This window comes from Macaca thibetana, chromosome 7, assembly GCF_024542745.1.
Source record: "Macaca thibetana thibetana isolate TM-01 chromosome 7, ASM2454274v1, whole genome shotgun sequence".
Taxonomy (NCBI): Eukaryota; Metazoa; Chordata; class Mammalia; order Primates; family Cercopithecidae; genus Macaca; species Macaca thibetana.
In genome coordinates this window covers 96,641,036-96,653,985 of record NC_065584.1, presented here as the reverse complement: position 1 = coordinate 96,653,985, position 12,950 = coordinate 96,641,036, and the positions used below count along the sequence as shown (strand labels likewise).

Here is a 12,950-nt window from a genome sequence, read left to right as displayed (position 1 = left end):
TGCGCATGGTGGCGGGCTCCTGTAATCCCAGCTACTTAGGAGGCTGAGGCAGGAGAATTGCTTGAACTTGGGAGGCAGAGGTTGCAGTGAGGTGAGATTGCGCCGTTGCACTCCAGCCTGGGCAAGTGTGAAACTCTGTCTCAAAAAAAAAAAAAAAAAAAAAAAATATATATATATATATATATATATATATGTAATATATATGCAGAAAAGAGAAGAGCAAAGTGGAATAATGCTGAAAACATGTGTCAAATCAGAAGTAAGCTTGTATGTTTTTAGGGTGAAGAGGAGACTACATGTCCAGAGTATAAGGTAAATATTGAAAATGTGGAAAATCAAATCTGTGGGGCAGAATAAAGAAAGAACTAAGTTAAAGCATTTCAGATGTTTTCAAATGTGATTATTGAATCCAGAGCCTGATGAGAGAATGGAGAGAAGCAGGAAAAGCACTAACTTTAACGTATTTGGTGGAAAGAGTTCTGGATCGAAAATGAGATCAGTAATCATTTAGAGATGGTGGTACTGATAGGATTTAATACTGACAAGGAAAACGTTCATTAGTTCAAATGTTCATTAGCATAAAGTTCATTAGTCTGCAAACGGGACTGAAAAATGAGAAGAAGGTGTTCATATGGCTTGCTCTTTTCCTTTCCTGCATTTTACCAGAGGAGTAGTGATCTCATGGGTCTATGAAGAATCCAGTGTTCTATTCAGAAATGGAGAAAAAAATAGCTTTAGGGTAAAAAGATATTTGTACATAACAAAGAGAAATTTTAAAACTCACAACAGAAAGTTGATACCTGAAAATTCAGTATCTTGACTATCATTAAAATTCAAATTTTTCAAAACAAATTTAGTTCTTACCCTGTTCTGTATGAATATAATCAATTAACTCAGCTTCCTGTGTGACTTGTCACTTCCTCATTATGTCTCGTTCTTATAGATGGGAATCTCACTCAGTAATGGACTCATATTTCTGTTGTCATGTTCATGAAAACTTTCCCATGTCGAGTTAGAAAACCCTTCTCCAGGCCAAGCCAACAAAGACCACAAAACTCTTTCTTCTGCCAGAAGTTACTTTTTCAGTCTCCCACACATAGGTTTATGGATTGACTATAATGGGAAGGAAAATAGTCTTATATTAGGTAACCATAACAATATATCCAAGATAGTTCTTAAAAGAATTTTACTTTTTTACTATATATATTTTATATATATTACATTTTGCATATGCTGTGTGTTTTATGCAAATATTCTAGTATATGCTTTCTACTCATAAAAAATGATTTGCACAATAAAAATAATGACTCATTCATTGACATTAATAACTCATACCTACCACATATAACTTTTCTTTATCTATTTAATAAATACAATTGCACCAGTCCACAGCTCCTGAGATGATGATCCTTTAAAATAATTTACATTCTAAATTCCTTTTCATCCATAGCTAATGAAAATAGCATTTATTATTCAAATTATTGAGATTTTCCATTGGATAGTTCCGTATTTAATAGAAATGTAATAGAATTCATCTGTCACATCTAGTCAATCCTGCATACTTGCCTTCCAGTAGAAACAATAACCAATTTGCCTGTTGTAGCTTTGCAAATCTAAAACCAACTGGTCACGGAATTTAAGACTTAGTAAGGCAAACCCAGTTAAGTTGCAAAGATTTTTAAAAAGTCAGTTGTAGTTCTTGAGGCACTATAAAATTCTTTTTATGTTCTTAATTTCTAAATTCATCTTTCTCATTGTATTCGCTGAATTTTGTCTTTAAGCCAGTAAAAGTCACTTTAATTCTAGTATAACCTACTTTTCTGAAGTGAGTGGTGCCCCATGTAAGCATTTGAGAATAGAAGTGAGACCTAGGTGTGAGGAATGTTCTCTCAACTATGTCCAGAGCAAGAGCTGTTAATTCGTGTCATTAGCTGCTAGCTTTTAGGTTTGATATTCACTGCCTTGGAGAGATCTGGGAAAAGAAACCTGGGCAGCCCTTTCACTATGATAAATATTTTCCTTTTTAAATTATTTGAGAGAAACAGGGTGTGTTAAAAACTAATAAATTGCTTGGCCAAGAACAAGGTGAAATGGGAGAAGAACAATAGTGAATTCCTATGGATTGTACGCTCTGAGTCCAAAAATGTTTTAGATACCTACACATATATTGACTCATGTAATCATACAGAACCTTGTGATATAAGTATGAATATTATCCCTGTTTTACAGCTTGGGAATGGATTCATGGAGAGGTAAAAATAATAACAACATTTCTTGAGCATTTACTGCATAGCAGGTACCCTGATAATTATAGAATAGGGATTATCTGTAGGCCTCAGAGGAAACATAGTAGTATTACTTTAGTGTCTATTTTATAGACCAGAAAACCTACATGTAGTAAGACTAACTGTCCAAAGGTCAGCCAGCAGTAGAGGCTGAAGCCTCTTGTGAACTAGGAGGTCACAGGGCAAATGTCATGCACGTAACCATTATGCTGTACCCCTGGAAGACAGAGAATAGAATAGAATATTAATGAGAGACTAAAGACAGGTCAAATTAAAGTGAAAAAAAAAATCCGTATCTAGTATATCATTTATGGGACACACAGAAAAGTAGTTTCTGGTTAAAAAAATACATGCTCATATGTATAATTATGTATGCATATATTTTTCCTTATCAGCTTATTATTAGAAGTTTATTTCAATAGTTTTTTTGCTCTCTATTTATGGAGGCCACATTTATATTAAATCTCAAGTAGTAAACACTTGGAATGTGATATTTGCCAACTGAGAATGAAGCTGGCAAAACCTGGGAAAGGGAAGAATGGACGTGTCTGGGTCTTCTGTATCCCCACTGAACAAAAGCATTTCTAGTCTGAAACACAAGCCTGCTGTCCTATCTTTAGCCTACTTGCTAGATGATCAAATCCCAACTAATTATTTAGCCTATCTTTTTCTCACCAAACCATGTGGATTCAATTTTTCTCATATGAGTTTTCTGAAAGCAAAAGCAGAAATCCCAAAGGACTATTCCTGAAACAAAAGATTTATTACTTTTCACTGAAAGGGGATTTGTTATAGTAGGAATTGTATGCGTGTCAGCTGAAAAGACCACAGTTCCATCTGTGGCCTGAAGATTATGTGGCCTCTACAAGCAACTCTCTCTCCTCTCATGGTTCTTTAGTTGTCATAGATCTGGCATCTGACCTCCAGGGTCCCTGTAGGAAAGGACACCCAGAAGAGACCAGAGCTCTGATGGTGAGGTGACAGATATAACTATAGGTCCCGACCCTGGCAACCCCAGCCCGTTCTTTCATAGTCCTACAGCTGTGCAACAGTCTTAGCCTTGTTGCCATTGCTAAGTCCCAGCATGAGGCAGTTTGCTCCTAGTCCTGTCACAATCACCTTTTGAAATAACAGAAAGAAAATTCATGCGTTCCTCAAGCATGATACTTCAAAAATCTATTTTTTATTTTGATAGTTTGGAAAAATCTTAGCTTTATGTTATTTTTTTTAAATTTCACTTTTAAAAAGGCCACTTGTTTTGGATCAGTTTTAAGGTCCCAGTAAAATTGAGAGGAAAGTACAGAGATATCCCATATAGCCCCTGCCTCCACACACACAGAGCCTCCCTGATGATCAACAATCTCCACTAAAGTGGTAGATTTGTTATAACTGATGAACCTACATTAATCCATATTATCACCTAAAGTCTGTGGTTTGCATTAAGGTTCACTTTTGGTATTGTGCATTTTATGGGTTTGGACAAATGTATAATAATATACATTAACCATTATAGTATCATAAAGAATAATTTCGCTGCCCTTAAAAATCCTTTGTGCCTCCCCATTCTTCTCTAACTTCCCCCTGACCTCTGGCAACCACTGATCTTTTTACTGTCACCACAGATTTTCCTTTATCAGAAGATCATGTAGTTGGAACCATATAGTATCTAGCCTTTTCAGATGGGCTTCTTTTACTTTTAATATGGATTTCAGTGTCTTCCGTGTCTTCTTATGGCTCAATAGCTTATTTCCTTTTAGTACTGAATAATATTCCACTGCCTGGGTGTATCATAGTTCATTTATCCATTCACCTATTGAAGAATATATTAGTTGCTTCCAAGTTATGGTGATTATGAGTCAAGCTACTGTAAACATGCAGATTTTGGTAGAGACATAAGTTTTCCACTCCTTTGGGTAAAAACCAAAGCACTATTATTGGATTTTCAAGTAAGTTTTTAGTATTATTGTCAAATTTTAGAAAAGCTATACGGGACCTTTGCACATATACAATTATTTCACTTAAAACGGTAAGTGCAGCTGCATGTGGAAAATAGTGGGAATCTTTTTCTGTGAAAATGTAACATTGAACATTCTCATCCTGATGAAATCTATAGCCCAGGCTTCAGAGGTTTCCTGGTCCAAGGTGATGACCTTGTGTGCATTGTTTTAGCTTTTTCCTACTTCAATTTTTATATCCTTGCAATGATCATAGCAATCCCCATCCTTTCTTTCAACCTAGGAATATTGTTGGAAAAACAAATGAGACTGTGTATGTGTGCACATGCATGTTGTGTGTGTGTGTGTGTGTGTCCTCCTCATTCCACTTTTCCATTTCCTCCTCTTCTTCTTTCTCTTTCATCTCCTGTTAATCATCAGCTAGGGTCGCTGGAATACCAAGAGCATTGTATATTACGTGGCAGCCACAAGAAAATGGCATGAGTGTATGAGTGTGTGTATGTGTGTGTGTGTTTGAGAGAGAGACAGAGAAAGATACACACACACAAAGAGAGAGAGACAGGGGCTGAAATATTCCTGTGTGTTACATATTTTTTGTTGGTTTTGTGGTCTCGCTCTGTTGACTGAGCTGAAGTATAGTGGCATGATCACAGCTCACTGCAGCCTTGACCTCACAGGCTCAAGTGACCCTCCCACCTCAGCCTCTGAAGTAGTGGGGACTATAGGCATGTGCCACCATGCCTGGGTAATTTTTGTATTTTTTTGTAGAGATTTGATTTTGCCATGATGCCCAGGCTGGTCTTGAACTCCCGGCTTCAAACCATCCACCCACTTCAGCCTCCCAAAGTGCTGGGATTACAGGCCTGAGCCACTGAGCCTGGCCTTTTTGTTGTTTTTTGAATACACTCTCATTTTGATGAGGTTCCTTCTGATGTTTTTGAATTCCTCTGCCCCATCTCATTAAGAGATCCTACTTGTCAGACACATTTTACGCTTTTCCATGAGATAATGGCCATAACTTAATTCCATTGCTGGGACTGGTCGGAGAGACACTTTTATTCTCCATAGGATGTTGTAAACTAAACTCTACTACATTTTCATAAGCAATTTTATCTTGACATTTACATTTTGGCTTATCTCCTTTCCTCTCTCAGATGTGAAAGGTATTTTAATCATGAAACTGAAAACTTAGTCAAGAAATTGTTTTATTTTACACTGGGATTCTTTATCTTTAAGCACCATGTTCTGCTATGAATTCATTTGGACATCCATGCCAGGCACCTTGCAGATAGGGAAATGTTTTTTATTTACTTTAGCATTTGTTTTAGTATTTCTTTAGTATTTGTTTCAATTTTTAAAGAAATACGATGTTTTGCAAGGCAAAATTACCCACTGCAAGGCAGTTCTGGGTAATTCTGTCTTTTACTGAAGAATCAGAAGATGGAAAATAGTAAATAATTTATCAATTAATTTACTTATTGATTCAAAAAGGTTTCACGGACCATCTGTTATGGGCAAGTCACCATGACAGGCACCGGAGAGAAAGCATGAAGTAACACATGGGAATCCTTACCTCCAAGACACATAGAGTGAAAAAATGCAAAAGAAGAATCACATGAAGAATGAAGGGGTGGCCTGCCCCTCCACACCTGTGGGTGTTTCTCGTTAGGTGGAACGAGAGACTTGAGAAAAGAAATAAGACACAGAGACAAAGTATAGAGAAAGAAAAGCGGGGCCCAGGGGACTGGCGCTCAGCTTACAGAGGACCCACGCCGGCACCGGCCTCTGAGTTCCCTTAGTATTTATAGATAATTATCTTTACCATCTTAAAGATAAGGGAGTGGCAGGACAATAGGATCATTTTTAGGGAGGAAATTAGCAGTAAGACATAAGAACAAGGATCTGTGACATGAATAAGTTTAAAGGAAAATCCTGTGCCTTGAGATAAACCTTTTAGCAACATTGTTTCATCCTATCACATGGGGATAAACCTTGGACAATACCTAGCTTTTCTAGGAACAAAGTCACACCCTGCACGCCCAAAATCCATTAAACCTTGAGTTACCACAGCACATGTCTCTTGCAAGGACAAGGTTGGGGGTAGGGTCACAGATTAACAGCATCTCAAATACAGAACAACATGGAGTCTCTTATGTCTACTTCTTTCTATATAGACACAGTAACAGGCTGATCTCTTTCTTTTCCCCACAAAGAATGCAATTAATAATTAAATATAGGTTGCTCTCATAGAAAGAAAAACTAAATCAAATGGAGGCATCAGGGAAGACCTCTCAAAGGAGGTGGCAGTGAAACTAAGTTATGAAGAATCTGTAGGAATTGTTTAGATAGGGTCATTCCTGGGGCTAAAAGCAATGACATCTTGGTGACATGAAGTGACTCATAGAAAAGTTCCTGGGTCATCTCCAGGTACATAGTAAGGAGCGAATAAATGTTAGTTTCCTTTTTGCCTGTTAGGCATCCAAATAGGATCTTTGCTGAATTATTTGAATTTTCTAAACCATCTGGTGTTTTGTGGAAATAAATGCCCCAGCTAAATCCACTGGAAAGGTTTTGATGGGCTTTTGGTTCAGCTGCAGTAGCAATCTTCATAAATGGAAATAGAAAAGTAATCTCAACTGTCTGTTAACCGACAAAGGCCCTAATGATGTCCTTGCAGAAGTAATTTGTGATTTGGGTACTGAGAGTGTGCAATCAGAGTAGCAGAGAAAATGCAACAAGGAGTGGCTAAAGGTTTCAGAAAAAATATGATGAAGGTGAAGTAGAAAACAATAAGGATTTGGATAAAGAAATATAAACATGGTGAGGCATGTATCCAATCTAGCAAAACTCTGGCAATCTTGCTGCATCAGAAGACTGAGAAGTAGACCTCTTTTCTTACTTTGATAGCTTTTTAAAATTCGTAATATATTTACACGACTCAAGCACCAAACAGTAAAAAATATGCAATTAGTGGCACATGGTGGTGCATGCCCATAGTCCCAGCTACCTGGGAGGCTGAGGCAGGAGAACCTCTTGCTCCCAGGAGTTCCAGGTTTCACTGGGCTGTGATGTGGGCTGCGTGTCCACTGCACTCCAGCCTGGGTGACAAAGCAAGACCCTGTCTCTTAAAAAATATATATGCATATGTAGTAATAAATCTTGTTTATACACCTTTCACTCTAATCCTAGGGTCCTATTCTAATCTCTGTTGCCTTTTAGAGTATCTTTATACAATTTTAATCAATTGCATGTATAGATGCACACATTTTTATTTTCCATGTACCTGTTTATTCATTTAACAAATATTTATTGAGTGTATACTTTGCCAGATAATGTTCAATCCAGCCAAGGGAGCTAAGGTAATGAACAAAACAGAGAAGTTCCTCCTCTCCCTGACATTCATTCTAGCAAATGGAGACAGATGATAAAAAGTAAGTAAACCATAGGGTGTTAGATTGTCAACCACTAAAGAAAAAAATGAAGCATAATAATGCGGAAAGAACATGCCGGAATGGGAAAGTATTTCACTTTAAAATAAGGGAGTGGTACTTGAGCAAAGACCTGGTGGAGGTGAGGGAGCAAGCCCCATAGAATCTGGGAGGAGATATTCCAGAAATAGAGTATTCCTGATCCCAAAGGCAAGCCCCAGAGATCAGGGTAAGCCTGACACCTTCTAGGAATAGGAAGAAAGCCCGGGTGGCCAGGGTGGAGTGAGCTAGGGACAGAGATGAAATTAGGGACATAGGGAGAGGATAGCATTGGGAAGTAATGGAAATAATTTTGAGCAGAAGTATTTTATCAATCACTCTTGAATTTAAGATGAAGATGAACTGTAGAAAGGGCAGAATCCATAAGACCTGTTACAGATTAGTGAAATGATTCCAGTTAAGTGATGCTGATGACCTGAATCAGGGTAGTCGCTATAGATGGGATGGGATGTGATGTGGCTGATTTGTGGAGAAATGTTTTGTAGGTTGAGCAAATAGTATTTGCATGAGAGAAGTGCAAGAAGGTGGGAAGGGGGGGTGTCCCAGCTAGGAGACTGGAGATGGCATTCATGACCTAGGAAAGATTTCGGGAGGAGCAGGACGGGGGATCAAGTGATAGAGTTCCATCCCTGGACATGCTAAACTTGGAATGCCTGTTAGACAACTTAGTAAATATGTACAGTAGAGAGTTCAAATTAGGGAGAGGTCCTCTTTAAGGATTATAAACTTGGAAGTAATAAGAATATAGACAAAATTTGAAGCCGTGACATGGATGAGCTCACCCAGGGAATTACTGTAGATAGAAGAAAATGAGGCCAAAAATATCATCTCAGGACATTCTACAGATCAAAGGTTAGCAAGACAAATAGAGAAAGAGAAGGTGACTGAGAGGAAGCCAGTGTGAGACAGAAGAAAATCCAGGAGAGAGTGGTGAGTGGAAGAAAGACCTTCGAGATGTGGAGAATGGTGGGCTCTGTCAAAGATGCTGATTGCTAGGTAAGATGAGGACTAGGATTGAACCAACCCATATAGCTGTGACCTTGACAAGAGCATCTTCAGTAGAGTATTGAGGGAAAGTGCTGATTGGAATGAGTTCTAGAGAAAATGAGCTGAGGAAATTAGAAACAGCAAGTAGAGACAAATTGTTAAGTTTTGTTGTAGAGGGGGAGCAGAAGAATGGCACAGTTGTTGAAGGGAGAAGTGGGGCCGGGTGTTTTTTGTTCTGATTTTTTTAATAGAGGAAATAAGGGGAAGGGTCTTAGCTAATAGTCGAGAAGAGAAATGTAAAATAAGTATCCTTATTTCTGTGATATGGGGTCGGGCGGGGGGGGGGTGGGGGGTGTGGGGGGGGTGGGGGGTTCATTGGGGGGGGGGTTGGGGGCCTGGGGTGGGTGTCATGGCGTGAGCGAGCGTGGCGGGCCGGGTGTTTTTTGTTCTGATTTTTTTATAGAGGAAATAAGGGGAAGGGTCTTAGCTAATAGTCGAGAAGAGAAATGTAAAATAAGTATCCTTATTTCTGTGATAATTCGGCTTCAGTTAGGAGCATCAAAATTTCCATCCACGGTAACAGGAGGAAAATCTGAGTCAGGGCTGAGAGCACAAGTGGGCAAGTGTGGTAGAGAGAGAAGTAGAGAAGTTTTCCTCATGGTTTTCTCCACCCTCAGGGAAATAGGAGGCAGAGTCATTAGTTGAGAGTGAAAAGCAGGGAGAGGTGTTGGAGTTTGAGAAAAGGGAAGAAGGTCTGGTATATTTAAATAGAGCTAGTGGGAGAGAAATGGATAGGGGAATGAGTGAGCCTCAGGCATCACTACCTGTCCGCTCAAGAATGGTAATCAAGGATTGGAAATGTCACCAGTAAAGCACTTTTCATTTGCGTTTTTCTTTAACCAGGGTCAACCGCGGAGTGCAGTAAGTATAAAAGGACCAATAGTTAAAGCAATTTTTACAAATGGTAGCACACTGCAGACACGAATATAAAGGTGTTCTTGGTAAGAAAGGTATAATGCTCACGCCTGTAATCCCAGCACCTTGGGAGGCCAAGGCGGGCGGATCACGAGGTCAGGAGATCGAGAATATCCCGGCTTTCACGGTGAAACCCCGTCTCTACTAAAGAAATACAAAAAATTAGCCGGGCGAGGTGGCGGGCGCCTGTAGTCCCAGCTACTCAGGAGGCTGAGGCAGGAGAATGGCGTGAACCCGGGAGGCGGAGCTTGCAGTGAGCCGAGATCTGGCCACTGCACTCCAGCCTGGGCGACAGAGGGAGACCCCGTCTCAAAAAAAAAAAAAAAAAAAGAATGGTATAATGCAGTTGTCGTCACTTGGTGGGTGTATACGCCAGGAGTGTACAGGGGTTTCATAGGAGTTCAGGGTGAGGTATTGAGTTTCTAAATATTTTCATTTTCCCTAATCCTTTAAACATGTCTATTAGGTATGTTTTAATATCCATACCATACTTTAATCACACCTATTTATAATTTTTAAATCAATATATTTACAGATTTGGGTTTGCTTGCTTATAATTTCGCTGTTAGTTTGATTGATCCAAGACATTTAAAGGATTAAGGTTTAAATAGAGAGTAAAGGCTTTTGGAGACAGACCAGGGATCAAATGTCAGCTCTAACACTTACTTGTAGTGTCCTTAAGCAAGCCATTGAGTGCCTCTTAGTCACCATTAGACCATATATTAAAATAAGAACACTTTATTTATATGCTTTGGATAAAGTTTAAATTCAATTATGAATATAAATACTTGGCACAGCTATAGGTATTTATAAAGATTCCTTACAGTCTCTCTACCTTAAAAATAAATTACAATATGGAAATAAGCTATTTTTTTATTGCTACAATTAATATTTATTTTACAAAGTTTTCAAAATGAAATAATCAAAATAAAACAATTTGAAAAATCTGCATTTATGTCTCCCAGAATTCAATATAGTAAATATTTTGGTATGTTTATACAAGTATTATTTATATACAAGTAAATGTAAATAAATAAACACAAATGTGTGTGTGTCCACATACATTGTGCACACACACACACACTACATCTGCTTTATTCCATTTGAAATACATCTGAACCTGTGACTTTTTCTTTTGCTTTTCATATCATTAAAATTTTTCCACAACATTACTTCTGATGGATGTTTCAAGTTCATCAGACAGATGTATGATAATGTGCACACTAATCCTGTAGGGCTGTTCTTCTTTATTAGTTTCAATTTTTATCTAAACTGTGTTAAACAATCCAACTGCTAAATCCTTAGGCTCATCTATGCCTTTTTCTCCTGGGATAAATTTCATTAAGTGAAAATTGCCAAGTAAAAAACTATGTAAATCTTTAAGGGTTGTTGTAAGTATTGTTAATTTGCCCTCCAGAAACGTATCTAGACTCCCAGGTCACTCTCCTACATTGGATAGCAATGTCATCCATATCAACTGGGTACTCCTTTCAGTGCTTGTGTGCCCTGCATATTTTAAAGCCTCAACAACAAATTAATCTTTATTATTGAATAAATAGAAAATCTCATGGTTTTTCTTCAAATATGGGAGTTTTATTTTAGTTTTGTATTTTTACCTTAACCAATGGTTATGAAAGGTTCTTTCTATGTAAGAAATTTCAGCCTTCTGGAAAGAATGTCCCCAGGAATACTACATATGTTTTCATAGGCCGTTAGTGACCTGATTGTTTTAGAGATAGTTTAAGATCCTAGGCTTAACAGGAGAAACACAAAACTAAAAGAAATAATGATATAGAACTCCTGTTACTAATACCATTACTTAGAATACAACTGTCATTTCTCTGGTCTAACAGTGAAAAAAATTTTTAAGTAAAAAGTTTGGGGTTTTTTTTACTTACAATTTACTTCTCTAAAAAATATTTTACTCCACTTATTTGCTCTTTTTTCCATACACAGTTATCATTTTCCATTTATAAGTGTGTGATGGTTTTTACATTTCTTTCTCCTATGAGACTTAAGAAACAAATTTAATTCTACGAAATTCTATTTTAATATGTCAGTTACTATATTGGGGAATGATTAAATCTTCATCTATCAATCTTTTGGAAGAAAACTAGATTCCTGGGCGTATACTGGATTTTCCAGACAGATTTTTTGTGTTCTCATTGTAACCCTGTTTATTTTCCTCTGGTTGGAAAGGCCATGAGTGTCTCTCTTAATTTACAATGTTGAGTTTCCTTTGCTCTCCCCTGGGTCTCATTTCTCCCAAACAATTCCTTCAGCTGCACATCACTGAGCAAGAGGGACACCATGGATAATGGAAAGATCTACGGCAAGGCTGGCTGTCTGCCCTGTTTAAGGAGGTCGTACTGGACCATCCTGCTCTGCACATCCAGATGTGTCCACGAATACATCCATAAAACGATGGCCTGTGGAATCCTATAGGAAAATGATCCAGAGCCTGGGCGGTCAGAAGGAACAAACACTTGATTTACAAAATAAATCTTCTATATTTATGTTTTAAAGACACACAGAGGAAAAACATTTTTGAATTCATGATTTTCTCCCCAGATTTTGACTATTGTAATCTCTTTCTTTCCTGAGACTTAGGCATCTTCATTATAAATCAGAAGATATAACTTGAGATTTTCCCAAGGTTTATATGTTCCATTCTCGTTAGAGTTGGAGACATGAAAATGGCAATTTGGGATGCCTCTTTAGAGTCAAAAACCTTATAAAAATATAATGTACTTTCTCTCTTCATTTCCTCATTTTTCTGGTCATAGCTAGAAGAGTAAGATGTCTTTGAAACTATTAAGATAATTTTTAAGACATGGTATAACTGTGAATTTTATATGGATATAAAATCAACAGGTATCAAAGCCTTTATTAGCTTATTAATTAATAAGGGAATGGGTAAATATTATAATTGGTATAAAAAGCAGAGGCATATGTAGGAAATTAGGAATCTGAAATGAATTTATAAATTGATGATCTATCTACGAGGCAATAATTGGTTGCATTCCACCAGTCACAATTGATTTGCATTTCTATGAACAAGAGATGGATGAGCTAGACAGGATAGTCACTCACTTTTTGTTCTGAGCCCATTTCAGTCTCAGTTGTTTTCCTTACTAAAACATCTATCTCTAATATCCCATTATATATATTAATATCCCATTATATATTATGTTTTATAATATATAATATATCCCATTATAATATATATTATATCCCATTATCCCATATATATTCTTATA

General features: G+C 37.5%; 1 long non-coding RNA gene across 1 annotated transcript in view; it reads left to right on the top strand.

The window, feature by feature from the left end:
• Window positions 1–12,450, top strand: part of LOC126957924 (uncharacterized) — a 73,451-nt gene extending 61,001 nt beyond the window's left edge. Inside the window, exons 3-4 of the long non-coding RNA XR_007727017.1 lie at window positions 7,570–7,671; window positions 11,973–12,450. This is a non-coding gene — a long non-coding RNA (uncharacterized LOC126957924). The remainder of the gene's footprint in view (window positions 1–7,569; window positions 7,672–11,972) is intronic.
• Window positions 12,451–12,950: the final 500 nt, after the last annotated feature.